The sequence below is a fragment of the Oryx dammah genome, unplaced genomic scaffold (genome assembly GCF_014754425.2).
Source record: "Oryx dammah isolate SB20612 unplaced genomic scaffold, SCBI_Odam_1.1 HiC_scaffold_27, whole genome shotgun sequence".
Classification (NCBI taxonomy): Eukaryota; Metazoa; Chordata; class Mammalia; order Artiodactyla; family Bovidae; genus Oryx; species Oryx dammah.
In genome coordinates, this window is record NW_024070211.1 from 110,708,208 (window position 1) to 110,723,196 (window position 14,989).

Genomic DNA, 14,989 nt, shown 5'->3' on the forward strand with positions numbered 1-14,989 from the left:
CAACAGAAATTCATTTTCTTGGAGTCCTGGAGACTAGAAGTTCTAGACCAAGGTGCCAGTGGTGGTTGACTTCTGGCAAGAGCTCTCCCCTTGGGCTGCAGACAGCTGCCTTTCTGCTGTGTCCTCACATGGAGGAAAGAGATAGCAAGCTCTCTGGTGTCTCTTTCTACAGGACACTATGCCCATCATGAGGGCCCTATTCTTATAACCTCATCTGAGCCTAATTACTTCCCAAAGCCCTATTTTCAAATAGCATCACATTGTGGGTTAGGAATCCAACATATGGGTTTTGGAAGAACACAATTCCATCTATAGTAACTAATAATTCTTTTACAGAAAATGTTTGCTAATCTCTGTACTAAAGGATATTAGGACACATACAGACTCTCCCAAGAATGCCAGAGAACCAGGCTATACGATGTGTTGGGGGTAACACAGCCAGGAAATTCATAAACACCCTGCAAATCGGTTCAGGGAGATTCCACCTCTACCACCCCAAGGTGCTGCCAATACTCCTAGCACCCAGCACTGGAAAGGACAAAGCAAGGAACCTTGGCACTGCTGTCTCTGTAAACTGGAGTGTTGTTCTTTGTATCTCACCAGAATGCATTCAGCCACTGACTGCTACTTGTATATAAGGTTCTTTTTTTAAATTAATTTTATTTTGGGGTGGACTGGGTCTTTCTTGCTACATACGGACTTTCTCTCTTTGCAGAGAACAGGGGTTACTTTCTAGTTGTGGTGCACGGGCATCTCACTGCAGTGGCGTCTCTTGTGAGGGAGCACAGGCTCTAGGGTGCACCAGCTCAGTAGTGGTGCAAGGGCTTAGCTGCCCCGCATCATGTGGGTCTTCCTGGACCAAGGAGGGAACCTGTGTCCCCTGCATTGGCAGGTGGATTCTTAAACACTGGCACCCAGGGAAGTCTGCATATAAGCATAACTTTGATTCAAAGTTTTCTGTGGGTGAATCTGATTGATGGATCCAAGAACACATATCTGTGTTACCTACAGCTCCAAGAGATGCTGAGACAATGACTTCTGCAGGGATAGGGATGGGAAACCCATGAAATGGCAAATTCCCTAAAAGGACTGTTGTGTAGTTGTTAAGTGATGTCTGACTCTTTGTGATCGCATGGACTGCAGCACACCAGACTCCTCTGTTCTTTACTATCTCCTGGAGTTTGCTCATATTCATGTCTATTGATTTGGTGATGGTATCTAATCATCTCATCCTCTGCTGCCCCCTTCTCTTCTTGCCTTCAAAAGGGACTGTGTGCGTGCTCAGTCACTTCAGTCATGTCTGACTCTTTGCAACCCCATGGACTGTAGCCTGCCAGACTCCTCTGTCCATGGGGTTCTCCAGGCAAGAATACTGGAGTGGGTTGCCATGCTCTCCTCCAGGGGATCTTCCTGATCCAGAGATCAAACCCACATCTCTTGTGTCTCCTGCATTGCAGGAGGATTCTTTACTGCTGAGCCACCAGAGAAGCCCTCCTAAGGGACTGCCTAATAGCAAATCACAATGTTAAAATGCCTCTTCCAACATTGCTTGTCCTCTACCACTTTCCTTGAGGATTGTTACCTCTTGAATAAACCCCTCTTCTCCTTGGGAAATATACCCATGTTGCATCCCAATATTTGACAATTTTTTTTGACCCAGTTTCTTGGATCCAGAGATTGTTTCTAAAAAAATTCCCATTTGGGGGGAAAGTGGGTCTCAGAGATGAAAAACTACTCTGCAGTGACATGACGTGCTTGTGTCTTTTCCTCCTTACCTTGTTACATTCTCTGTACCAGAGATGAGTTGCTATCACTGCTCCCTACTTTGGAATTAGGATGTGTCTCCTCTATCTGGGTCAAAATTTAATTCTTTCTGATTATAGCACCATGAGAACTTTGGGAGAACTAGAACGAAAAAACAGTCTCACGTTCCCCCTATTCTCTTTAAAGCACCATGTCAGGAGAACCTCTAGTTTTAGCCAAGAAAGGGTAACAGAAACCACATTTGCCTTCTATTTGAGAACAATCAGATTTTGCCCTTTGCATCACCTCCACCCCCACCCCAAACCTACAAAAAATCAACCCAAAATATATTTTAAAATGCGTTTCTAAAAGCACTGGACATCAGGCATTGAAAGATAAAAATGTGGGACTTCCCTGGTGGTCCAGTGGCTAAGACTCAGTGCTCCCAATACAGGGGGCCTGGGTTCGACCCTGGTCAGGGAACTAGATCCCACATGCCCCAACTATAGGTCGCTCATGTCACAACTAAGACCTGGCACAGCCAAGTAAAGACTACTAATAAAAGAAAGATACAAGATAAGCCCTATGATTGACCTTGAGAGAAGTTCTAGATAATAGCACATGGAGGAGGAACCCAGAAGGTATGTTTGTGTTCGCTGGTAACACAAGATCTTGAATACTGACTGTTCCCACCAGCTAGATTGGTAAACCTCAAAATTCACAGGGCATTTAGGAAAGTACTAAGTATTAATAAGATCTTAGTGGGGAATGGGTCTCACATAACAACTCTTAAAAGCAAGGTGCAAAATATTCAATCTGTTTTCAAATATTGCAAACAATTTTACTGCACCTCAGAACAAAATCCAAGAATATTTATATGAAAACAAAAATATCCATCACCCAATAGAGTAAAATTCACAATATTTGCATCCAACAAAAGCTTACCAGCATGCAAAGACACAGGAAATGAGAAGAAAAACTAACCACTTGAAACTGATGGGAAACGGACACAGATATGGGAATTAGTGGCAAGGACATTAAAACAGTTATTATTGTTTCCTAAATGTTCAAAACAATTAGCAGAAACATGGGGGAAAATCAAACTTCTGAAGATAAATACTGTAGTATCTGAGAGGAAAGTTACATTGATGAGACCAATGGCAGAAGAAAAGATTAATGAATTTTAATACATAGCAACAGAAATGATCAGAAAATGAAGCAGAGAGAAAAAAAGGACTTAAAGAAGGGAAAGACCATCAGTGAGACTTAGGACAACTTCAAGCATCCTAAAATACGTGTAATTGTGTATTCAAGCTGGAGGAGGGACAGGAAAACTATTTGAAGAAATGATAGCTGACACCCGTGGTGTATTCATGTTGATGTATGGCAAAACCAATACAATATTGTAAAGTAAAAAAAAAAAAAGAAATGATAGCTGAAAATATTCCATTTTTGATGAAAACTATAAACTCACAGATCCAAGAAGCTCAATGAATTCCAAGCACAAGAAAAATGAAGAAAACTACACTAAAGCACATCAGAACAAAATTCCTCAAAATCAACGATGAATAAAATTTCTTAAAAGCAGCCACAGAAAAAAGATGCATTATATACAAAAAATCTAAGATAAGGACAACAGAAAATTCCTCATAGAAAACAATGCAAAGATAAGATGGTGGAGCAACATTTTTAACTAATTGAGAGAAAACAAAGTGTCACATAGAAATTTATATCCAGCGAAATATCTTTCAAATAAGAAGTTAGAACAAAGGCTATTTCAGACATACAAAACCTGAAAGAACTCATCACTAATGGACCCGCAGTATAAGAAATGTTAAAGGAAATCTTTCAGGCAGAAGGAAAATATCACCAGACGAAAATATCTTAGAGATATTGTGGGCCCAGTTCCAGAACACTGCACTAAAGTGAATATCACAATAAAGTGAGTCACACACATTTTCTGATTTCCCGCTGCACAATAAAGTTATGTTTACACTACAATGTAGTCTATTAACTGTGTGATAGTATGTCTAAAAAAACATTGTGGATACCTTATTTTCAAAATACTTTTTGCTAAAAATTAATAACTGACATCTGAGCCTTCAGGGAGTTACAGTAGTAATATCAATGATCACTGATCACAGATCACTGTAATAAATATAACAATACAAAAATGTGTGAAATATTGTGAGATTTACCGAAATGTGACACAGAGACATGACGTGAGAAAATGAATTTGGAAAAATGATGCCAATAGGCTTGAGAGGTGCAGGGTAGTCATAAACCTTAACTTTGTAAGGAAACCAGAAATATCTGTAAAGCACAATAAAGGAGAATATACCTTTATGGATACACAAGAACAGAGAGCAACAAAGATGGTAACTCCATGACCAATATGTAAAATTTATTTTTCTTATAAGTTGAATATCTTTTAAAAGATAATTGATGGCTTAAAAAAATAGTAACAATATATTGTGGGGATTATAACATATGCATAAGTAAAACACAAGAAAACAATAGCGTAAGTGTTGGCTACAGTAGCCAAGACATCCTGGAAACAATCTAAATGTCCATCAACAAATGAGTGATAGAGATGTGGTACATATATACAATGGAATATTATTCAGCCATAAAATGAATGAAATAATGCCATTTGCAGCAACTTGGTTGAACCTAGAGATTCTTATACTAAAGTGAAGTAAGTCAGAAAGAGAAAGACAAATACCATATGATAGCACTTATATGTAGAGTCTAAAATATGACACAAATGAATTTACCTACAAAACAGAAACTGACTCACATAGAGAACAGACTTGTGGCTGTCAAAGGGGAGGAGGGTCAGCCATCTTTTTAGTTTTCTGCATACTGGGAGTGTGTGAGGGGAATCCTCACAGCGGAGTTACTCATGTGAAAATAAAAAAGGGAACCTCATTTAAATTGGAGTCAAGAAGGCCAGAAGGGGGAATTCTCATGCCCTACCATGCTCTGATAGCTGCAGACCCCCAATATTAATAGGAACAGACTACCCTGCTTACACCTTGGAAGGAAAGTTATGACCAACCTAGGTAGCATACTGAAAAGCAGAGACATTACTTTGCCAACAAAGGTCCATCTAGTCAAGGCTATGGTTTTTCCAGTGGTCATGTATGGATGTGAGAGTTGGACTGTGAAGAAAGCTGAGCACCGAAGAATTGATGCTTTTGAACTGTGGTGTTGGAGAACTCTTGAGAGTCTCTTGGACTGCAAGGACATCCAACCAGTCCATTCTGAAGGAGATCAGTCCCGGGTGTTCTTTGGAAGGACTGATGCTAAAGCTGAAACTCCAGTACTTTGGCCACCTCATGCGAAGACCTGACTCATTGGAAAAGACTCTGATGCTGGGAGGGATTGGGGGCAGGAGGAGAAGGGGACGACAGAGGATGAGATGGCTGGATGGCATCACGGACTCAATGTACATGAGTCTGGGTGAACTCTGGGAGTTGGTGATGGACAGGGAGGCCTGGCATGCTGCAATTCATGGGGTCACAAAGAGTCGGACACAACTGAGCGACTGAACTGAACTGAACCCTGCATCTCCAACAGGAAGAACATTAGTACTTTACTACCCTAGCAGTAGGAAAGATTTTCTCCTGGCCTGTCAACAACCTAGCCAATGAGAGACTGACATAACTCAACCAATGAAAAGCCACTACACTTTGAGCTTCCAGTTTCTTCCAATGGACTCTTCATTTATAACAGTCCAGCTTCCTCTTTTTCTCTATTAGAAAAATGTTCCACTCCTTTATTTCACAAGACTTGTCCATAGTTTTTGCTGCAGCATGCTTACCCGATCTGCAACTTTCTGCTATTCCTGAATAAACCATTTTGTGGTAAAATAACTGGTTACTTTAGTTTTAAGATCAACACTTCCCTACTCCTGGTAAGTTTCCCTGCCAAGGAAAGGGGCTTTGGCCTCAATCAGCTGGATGGGGCTGGAATGTATTTTGTGTATCCAGGTTCCCAGGATATTCGTTCCTGCTTCATGAGAGTATGAAACTGAAGATCAGCTATATAGCTTGGGAGGTGTGTGAAAAATAGTGTGAGCATTTCATGTTATGCCTGAAAATTACTATAGAACTCTAGGGAGAGCTTCAAAAGAGCATAAAAGTAAAAATTATCCTCTGATAATGTAGTTTCTCCTCATAGGACCTCAGAGAATATTTTCTAACAGAGCTAAGATCTGAATAAAATGAAAAGTGTTACTTTTATCCCCATTACTTGATGAGCAATGTTAGGCTACTCTGTTCTTTAGGGACTGGTCACTAGTCCCAGAAATCTTCTCAGTATAGGAAAATTTTGTGTGGACATTAAAATAAACCGTATTGACTAACCTTGAGTGAAACCCAACTCTATGCTCGGCACCCCCAAAAAAGTACCTAGTGAATTAGTTTGAAAAAAATGAAACCAAAATGTAATTTGAAAAATAAATATATAAAACATGAAAAACATTCAACAATAAAAAAGGGGAATAGTAATTCCCCATCTAATCTCTGCCCCTTGTTCTCCTCCAGAAAGTGTTGTTAACAATTACTTAATCTATACATGGTATTGACATTTATATGTATATTATATATATTCAGACACATACAGAGAGAACAGATGGATTGATAAGTATATAAATATAGATATCTCATGTATTCTTTTTTAGATTGTAAATTTCTTCATATATACAAAAGATTATAATGTATAAATGATGGATAAAGATTATGACTAACATGAACACTATTGTATCAGTCTTGGTCCTAGAAACAGATGGCATGCTTAAACTGGGAAATCGAGGCAAGCTGAATAAAAGAACTACTTTCAAAGTTGTAAGCAGGTTTAGAGGAACCAATAAGGGTAATGGAGTACTCGATGGTTTATCCAGGTTTTGTGGCATTCTAAAGTTCTATTCGGTTTTTAAAACCTTCTTTAAGGAAAAGAAGGTCAAATGTTTGATATAAAAGAAGGTATATAAATGAATTCAGAATGAGAAAGGAAGCATCAAATCACAAACAGATAAAGCTGTAAATACCACAAATACTACAAAATCACAAATATCACCATCATATTACTAGTAAATTTATTATATTTCTTTAATACTTTTCCTTGCTTTTTTTTGTTTTGTTTTTTGTTACATGGTCTTTGATCTTCACGTGACATTGACTTCATCCTCCAGAGAAAGAATAGAAGCTAATTCAGACTTCCCCCAAGCATAGTCTCTTCTGGGTTCCCTGTTCTCTTCAATTGACCCATGAGTTCCTCCCTACAAGAGAATGAGCATAATCCAGTATCACAGTTAGAAGAAGAAACGATAGCACTTGTCCTGTTGAGCATGGGTCAGAGGTACCATTTTTTAAGAGTAAAGGCCAGAGCATTTTACAAAGCTCAGGAAACTCCCAGTACATCTTCTCGGCTTACGGATGCTTTTGCCACTGCCTATGCCAGCACTTCTGTGGCTCCTCAACCCTTCCAGACTAAGTCTCAACTTCTGCACAAGATAAATGAGGCTCTTCACCCTCCTATTCCCTCTCACTGGCCTGAGCTCGTAGTAGAGCCTTCCTTCAACTACCTCCACCCGTTCCATACAGTTTACACTCCAGGGACATTCAGTTGAACTGGAGCCTCCTGCACTGCAGGTGGATTCTTTACTAGTTAAGCTACCAGGGAAGTCCCCACAAACACTCAGCCACTTACAATTCCAGAACATCCTGGTTCAGTCCCATTCCTGAGCCTTTCCACACGGTGTTCTCTTCTTGGAATACTCTCCCCAGTTTGTCCAGCAAACCCACCCTGTGCCTTCAGGTCACAGATGAAATGCTAGCCCTCCTACAAAGCTTTCTTTCACTCCCTTAGACACACTTCAGGTTTTCTTAAGCACTCCTTTGTTACTTACTGACACAATAATCTTACAGTAATGCAATTGTTGCTTATCTCCTCACTGTGAGTGTGTGCTAAGTTGCTTCAGTCAAGTCTTACTCTGTAACCCTATGGACCCTAGGCTGCCAGGTTCCTCTGTCCTTGGGATTCTCCAGGCAAGAATACTGGAGTGGGTTGCCATTTCCTCCTCCAGGGGATCTTCCCAACCCAGGGATTGAATCCATATCTTCTTCATTGGCAGGTGGGTTCTTTATACTAGCCCACCTGAGAAGTTCTTATCTCCTCACTAGCCTGTAACTTTCTGGAGATCACAGACTGAGCCTTCCCATCCTTGGATCATAGGCACCTGCACAGGGCCTGGCACACAGTAGGAATTCAATGCATGTGTTTTCAATGAATGAGCATTGAATAGACTTCTATAGGCCTAGCACTGTCTGCTTACATTCATACATCCAACCAACTACTTGATATCACTACTTGACTGTTTCACTGGAATGCCCTCAATTTTCATTGGTATCTCTTAATTTCTCCCCTCTCCCAGTGCCCCAGTTATTATAGCTATGTAACAAGCCACCTTGATTTTTTAAACTGATGTATAGTTGATTTACAATGTTGCGTTAGTTAGTTTCAGGTGTACAGTAAAGTGACCCATATATATATTTCAGATTCTTTTCCATTTTAGGTTATTACAAGATATTGAATACAGTTCCCTGTTTATACAGCAGAACTTTGTTGTTTATTTTACATATAGTAATGTGTATTTGCTAATCCTATCAGTTCAGTTCAGCTGCTCAGTCATGTCCAACTCTTTGCTAACCCCATGGACTGCAGATGCCAGGCTTCCCTGTCCATCACCAACCCTGGAGCTTGCTCAAACTTATGTCCACTGAGTCAGTGGTGCCATCCAACCATCTCATCTTTGTCATCCCCTTCTCCTCCTACCTTCAATCTTTCCCAGCATCAGGGTCTTTTTCAATGAGTCAGTTCTTCACATAAGGTGGCCAAAGTATTGGAGTTTCAGCTTCAGCATCAGTCCTTCCAATGAATATTCAGGACTGATTTCCTTTAGGATTGATTGGTTTGATCTTCTTGGTGTCCAAGGGCCTCTCAAGAGTCTTCTCCAACACTACAGTTCAAACGCATCAATTCTTTTGTGCTCAGCTTTCTTTATGGTCCAACTCTCACATCCATACATGACTATTGGAAAAACCATAGCCTTGACTAGACAGAACTTTGTTGGCAAAATAATGTCTCTGCGTTTTAATATGCTATCTAGGTTGGTCATAACTTTCCTTCCAAGGAGTAAGCCTCTTTTAATTAAGCTGCAATCACCATCTACAGTGATTTTGGAGCCCCCCAAAATAAAGTCTGACACTATTTCCACTGTTTCCCCATCTATTTCCCATGAAGTGATGGGACCAGATGCCATGATCTTCGTTTCCTGAATGTTGAGCTTTAAGACAACTTTTTCGCTCTCCTCTTTCACTTTCATCAAAAGGCTTTTTAGTTCCTCTTCACTCTCTGCCATAAGGGTGGTGTCATCTGCATATCTGAGGTGATTGATATTTCTCCCGGCAGTCTTGATTCCAGCTTGTGTTTCTTCCAGTCCAGCGTTTCTCATGATGTACTCTGCATATAAGTTAAATAAGCAGGGTGACAATATACAGCCTTGACGTACTCCTTTTCCTATTTGGAACCAGTCTATTGTTCCATGTCCAGTTCTAACTGTTGCTTCCTGACCTGCATACAGATTTCTCAAGAGGCAGGTTAGGTGATCTGGTATTCCCATCTCTTTCAGAATTTTCCACAGTTTATTGTGATCCACACAGTCAAAGGCTATAGGAACCTGGAATGTTAGGTTCATGAATCAAGGCAAATTGGAAGTGGTCAAACAGGAGATGGCAAGAGTGAACATCAATATTTTAGGAATCTGTGAACTAAAATGGACTTAAATGGGTGAATTTAACTCAGATGACCCTTATATCTACTATATGGGCAACAATCCCTTAGAAGAAATGGAGTAGCCCTCATAGTCAACAAGAGTCCAAAATGCAATACTTGGATGCAATCTCAAAAATGACAGAATGATCTCTGTTCATTTCCAAGGCAAACCATTCAATATCACAGTAATCAAGCCTATGCCCTGACCACTAAGGCTGAAGAAGCTGAAGTTGAACAGTTCTATGAAGACCCACAAGACCTTCTAGAATGAACACCCCCAAAAGATGTCCTTTTCATTATAGGGGACTGGAATGCAAAAGTAGGAAGTAAAGAGATAACTGGAGTAACAGGCAAATTTGGCCTGGGAGTACAAAACGAAGCAGGTCAAAGGCTAACAGACTTTTGCCAAGAGAATGCACTGGTCATAGCAAACACCTGCTTCCAACAACACAAGAGAAGACTACACAAGGATATCACCAGGTGGTCAATGCTGAAATCAGACTGATTATATTCTTTGCAGCCAAAGATGGAAAATCTATACAGTCAGCAAAAATAAGACCAGGAGCTGACTGTGGCTGAGATCATTAACTCACTATTGCCAAATTCAGATGAATTGAAGTAAGTGGGGAAAACCACTAGACTATTCAAGTATGACGTAAATCAAAGCCTTAATGATTATACAGTGGAAGTGACAAATAGATTCAAGGGATTAGATCTAATAGACAGAGTGCCTGTAGAACTATGGACAGAGGTTCATGACATTGTACAGGAGACAGGGATCAAGAACATCCCCAAGAAAAGGAAATGCAAAAAGGCAAAATGGTTGCCTGAGGAGGCCTTACAAATAGCTGAAAATAGAAAAGATGCAAAAGGCAAAAGAGAAAAGAAAAGATATACCCATCTGAACGCAGAGTTCCAAAGAATAACAAGGAGAGATAAGAAAGCCTTCCTCAGTGATCAATGCAAAGAAATAGAGGAAAAGAATATAATAGGAAAGACTAGAGATCTCTTTAAGAAAATTAGAGATATCAAGGGAACATTTCATGCAAAGATGGGCACAATAAAGGAAAGAAATAGTATGAACCTAACAGAAGCAGAAGGTATTAAGAAGAGGTGGCAAGAATACATAGAAGAACTGTACAAAAAAGATCTTCATGACCCAGATAACCATGATGGTGTGATCACTCACCTAGAGCCAGACATCCTGGGATGCTAAGTCAAGTGGGCCTTAGGAAGTATCACTACAAACAAAGCTAGTGGAGGTGATGGAATTCCATTTGAGCTATTTCAAACCCTAAAAGATGATGCTGTGAAAGTGCTGCACTCAATGTGCCAGTAAATTTGGAAAACTAAGCAGTGGCCACAAGATTGGAAAAGGTCAGTTTTCATTCCAATCTCAAAGAAAGACAATGTCAAAGAATGCTCAAACTACTACACAGTTGCACTCATCTGACACACTAGCAAAGTAATGCTCAAATTCTGCGGGCCAGTTTTCCACAGAATGTGAACCATGAACTTCCACATGTTTAAGCTAGATTTAGAAAAGGCAGAGGAACCAGAGAGCAAATTGCCAACATCTGTTGGATCATCAAAAAAGCAAAAGAGTTCCAGAAAAACATCTACTTGTGCTTTATTAACTACTCCAAAGCCTTTGACTGTGTGGATCACAATGAACTGTGGAAAATTCTGAAAGAGATGGGAATACCAGACCACCTAACCTGCCTCCTGAGAAACCTGTACACAGGTCAAGAAGCAACAGTTAGAACCAGACATGAAACAATAGATAAGTTCCAAATCGGGAAAGGAGTACATCAAGGCTATATATTGTCACCCTGTTTATTTATCTTATATGCAGAGTACATCATAAGAAATGCTGGCCTGGAAGAAACAGAAGCTGGAATCAAGATTGCTGGGATAAATACCAATAACCTCAGATATGCAGATGACACCAACCTTATGGCAGAAAGTGAAGAGGAACTAAAGAGCCTCTTGATGAAATTGAAAGAGGAGAGTGAAAAAGTTGGCTTAAAACTCAACTTCAGAAAACAAAGATCATGGCATCCGGTCCCATCACTTCAGACAAATAGATGGGGAAACAATGGAAATAGTGTCAGACTTTATTTTTTGGGGCTCCAAAATCACTGCAGATGGTGATTGCAGCCATGAAATTAAAAGATGTTTGCTCCTTGGTAGAAAAGTGACCAACCTAGACAGCACATTAAAAAGCAGAGACATTACTTTGCCAACAAAAGTCTGTCTAGCCAAAGCTATGGTTTTTCCAGTAGTCATATATGGTTGTGAGAGTTGGACTATAAAGAAAGCTGAGGGTGGAAGAATTGATGCTTTTGAACTGTGGTGTTGGAGAAGACTCTTGAGAGTCCCTTGGACTGCAAGGAGATGCAACCAGTCCATCCTAAAGGAAATCAGTCCTGAATATTCATTGGAAGGACTGGTGGTGAAGCTGAACTCCAATACGTTGGCCACCTGATGAGAAGAAATGATTCATTTGAAAAGACCCTGATGCTGGGAAAGATTAAGGGGACGACAGAGGATGAGATGGTTGGATGGCATTACTGACTCTATGGACATGAGTTTGAGTAAGCTCCAGGAGTTGGTGATTGACAGGAAAGCCTGGTATGCTGCAGTCCCTGGGGTCACAGAGAGTCAGACATGACTGAGCGACTGAACTGAACTGAACTGACACAAAAACTCTTGAGTGATCAAGTCTGGTCCCTGATTCCAAAGCTAAATCTTCTTCAGAGATCATGAATCTGACATTATTCACCTTAAGCTTTCAGTAGGTAAATAAATAGATAGATAGATGCATCCAATGGCAGCAGAAAAAAAAGCTATTTCTTCCTCAGTGTCTCTTTAGCCAGGAGAAGAAAAAGTAATTCTTAAGAATTCTTCTCCCATGACAGCCAAAGTCCAATTCCCAGACTTCTTGAGATTCCAGCATCTAGATCCAGTTCCCGAAACGGACCTGGCTTCTTGATCACACACTGTCCCTGGAGAAGTCATGCTTGTCAAATGATCAAAGCTATATATCACTTGTATGTCTTAGAGGAGGTGACCTCATTAAACCACACTTGTTTCTGATGCACAGAGAAGTCTGTGTTGGGTTTCTTAGGATCCCCATTTTTATACAGGCGGCCATCTGCAGCCAAGTCTAACCATCCACTTTTAGATCATCTCTGCAAACATTGTGCAATTCCAAACATTCAAAGACACAGACACAATGGTTTCTAAACATTTGGATTTGTTACAACACTACGTTTATCCTTTTCACTCCCCAATCACCTAAGAGCTATAGGCATATATTTGATTTTCCTGAACTAAAAAGAATCACAATGAAGTGATTTTGAAAGCATTTTTGAGAGTTTTGCCAATTTCTTTAAGCTTTGTCAACAGCCTCAGGTGTCAAAAGACCAGCACTCCTTATCACCCATCTAAAGGCCTCTTGACAATCTCATTAGTACTGAAGGTAGGTTTACCATTTCATTTGGCCTTTTTAAGATGTTATTTTTTTCCCTTTTATTCACACTAGATCTTCAGCCAAGAAAATGTACTCCCAGCTTCCCTTCGAGGAAGATTTTGCTTTTATTGTTTTTACTGCACTTATTTTTCTTTCTTTTTTTTATTATGATAGCTTGCCATATTCCCTCTCAATTTTGTTCTTATGATGTTATTTAACCCTTTGATACCTGCTACCTTTATTGATAACAAAATGGTAGCTTATTTGTCTCTTCCCTTTGAAACTCAGGAAGGATTTGTCAAGTGTGACATTTAAAAAAAACACAAAAAACTGTATCTGTTTGGCAGAGAGTCACTGCTGTATTTGTGATGCTTCCCTCCATTACTTTTCCCGGGACTGACAGTTTTTTGGTCTGTTTCACTGGCTGCTGTGTCGTGTCCCCTTACACCGTCTCATCCCCAATGGTTTGGTAGCAAGTCTGTGTGATGAATGAGTCTTGGTGAACTGGAAATCACAGTTAACATTTGGAGTCCTCCACACTCTCCCTCAACCATGTATAGGCCACCTCATATCCTTTTTCTGCTGCAAAGAACTATGCAACTTACTCTAATACCTATTCATCTGTCTACAAGATGAGATTGTAGAAACCTTAGTGAAAGACTATGAAACCTTAGTGAAGTCGCTCAGTCGTGTCCGACTCTTTGCGACCCCATGAACTGAGGTCCTTCGTCCACGGGATTTTCCAAACAAGAGTACTGGAGTGGGTTGCCATTTCCTTCTCCAGGGGATCTTCCCAACCCAGGGATCGAACTTGGGTCTCCTGCATTGTAGGCAGATGCTTTACCATCTGAGCCACCAGGGAAGTCCCAAGACTATGAAACCTTAGTGAATACAAAACATGGTTGCCATATCTAGGATTTTCTCAGGTACCCCTTTCCCCATGTGGAATTTGCACTGTTTAAAATTTATGTTTTCTGATATCTAAAGGCTAGTTTTCTGGTTAGGCCAAAGAAAGCATGAATGTTAATGAGCAACATTTTAATCAACTCTCTCAAGCTTTACCACACCACTCAACTATCTTATTGCTAAGAAGGATTCTACAAACTCTTTTCAGATGGAAATCCTTTGGACTGGTGCCTTACAGACCAACCTTGAGAACAGTTTAATGTGACTGGGCTTTTATTGTTTTCAGTGCTTTCAAAGAAAGGCAAATATTTACTACATCTGATACTTTGTCTCTAGTCAACTGATGTTTTAAAAAGACAAGGTCTCTTTGAGCACTTTATTTTCTTCTAAGTACTCAGAAAAGTATTCTGTTCTGCAATGCTCTCATAATGTTCCATCTGTTCTGATTTTTCAGAGGCTTTTTTTTCTTTTTTTTATAAAAATCTCCTCAGAAAATTCAATGAAAAAAGGTAAAGGCTTTACTGCCAGTAAATTTTTGTTTCTCTTCTTTCTGGGAAAGAGCCAGTTTGAGTTTAAAAATAGACCTGAGAAATGTCTAGCTTGAGATTCATTCAACCCACTAATATTTGCTCTAGAATAATAAAGGAGATTTGATACATCTGAACTAAACTGATCCCCATATTTGTCACCTTTCCATTTCAGATCAAATAAAACACCAAAGCAGCCTTCTGTTGAAGCAAAATTCATTATGTCAACCGCCCCCTCTTTCTTATTTTTAATTTATCCTGAAAAAAGTGAAGTTGGCAACTTAGGTCATTCAAAATGCCCCATGTTAAACGTTTATGAATTGATGCTATTTATTATTAATTTCCAGTAGCAGTTACTATGGTTCTAATATCAAATACCCACTAGGAGAAAAATATTGGGGCAATCAAGAAATTACTTAATTTTAAAGTTTTTAAAAAATGATTATTGAGGTATAATTGATATCAATAAATGTCACAAAATCTAAGTGTATGATCAATG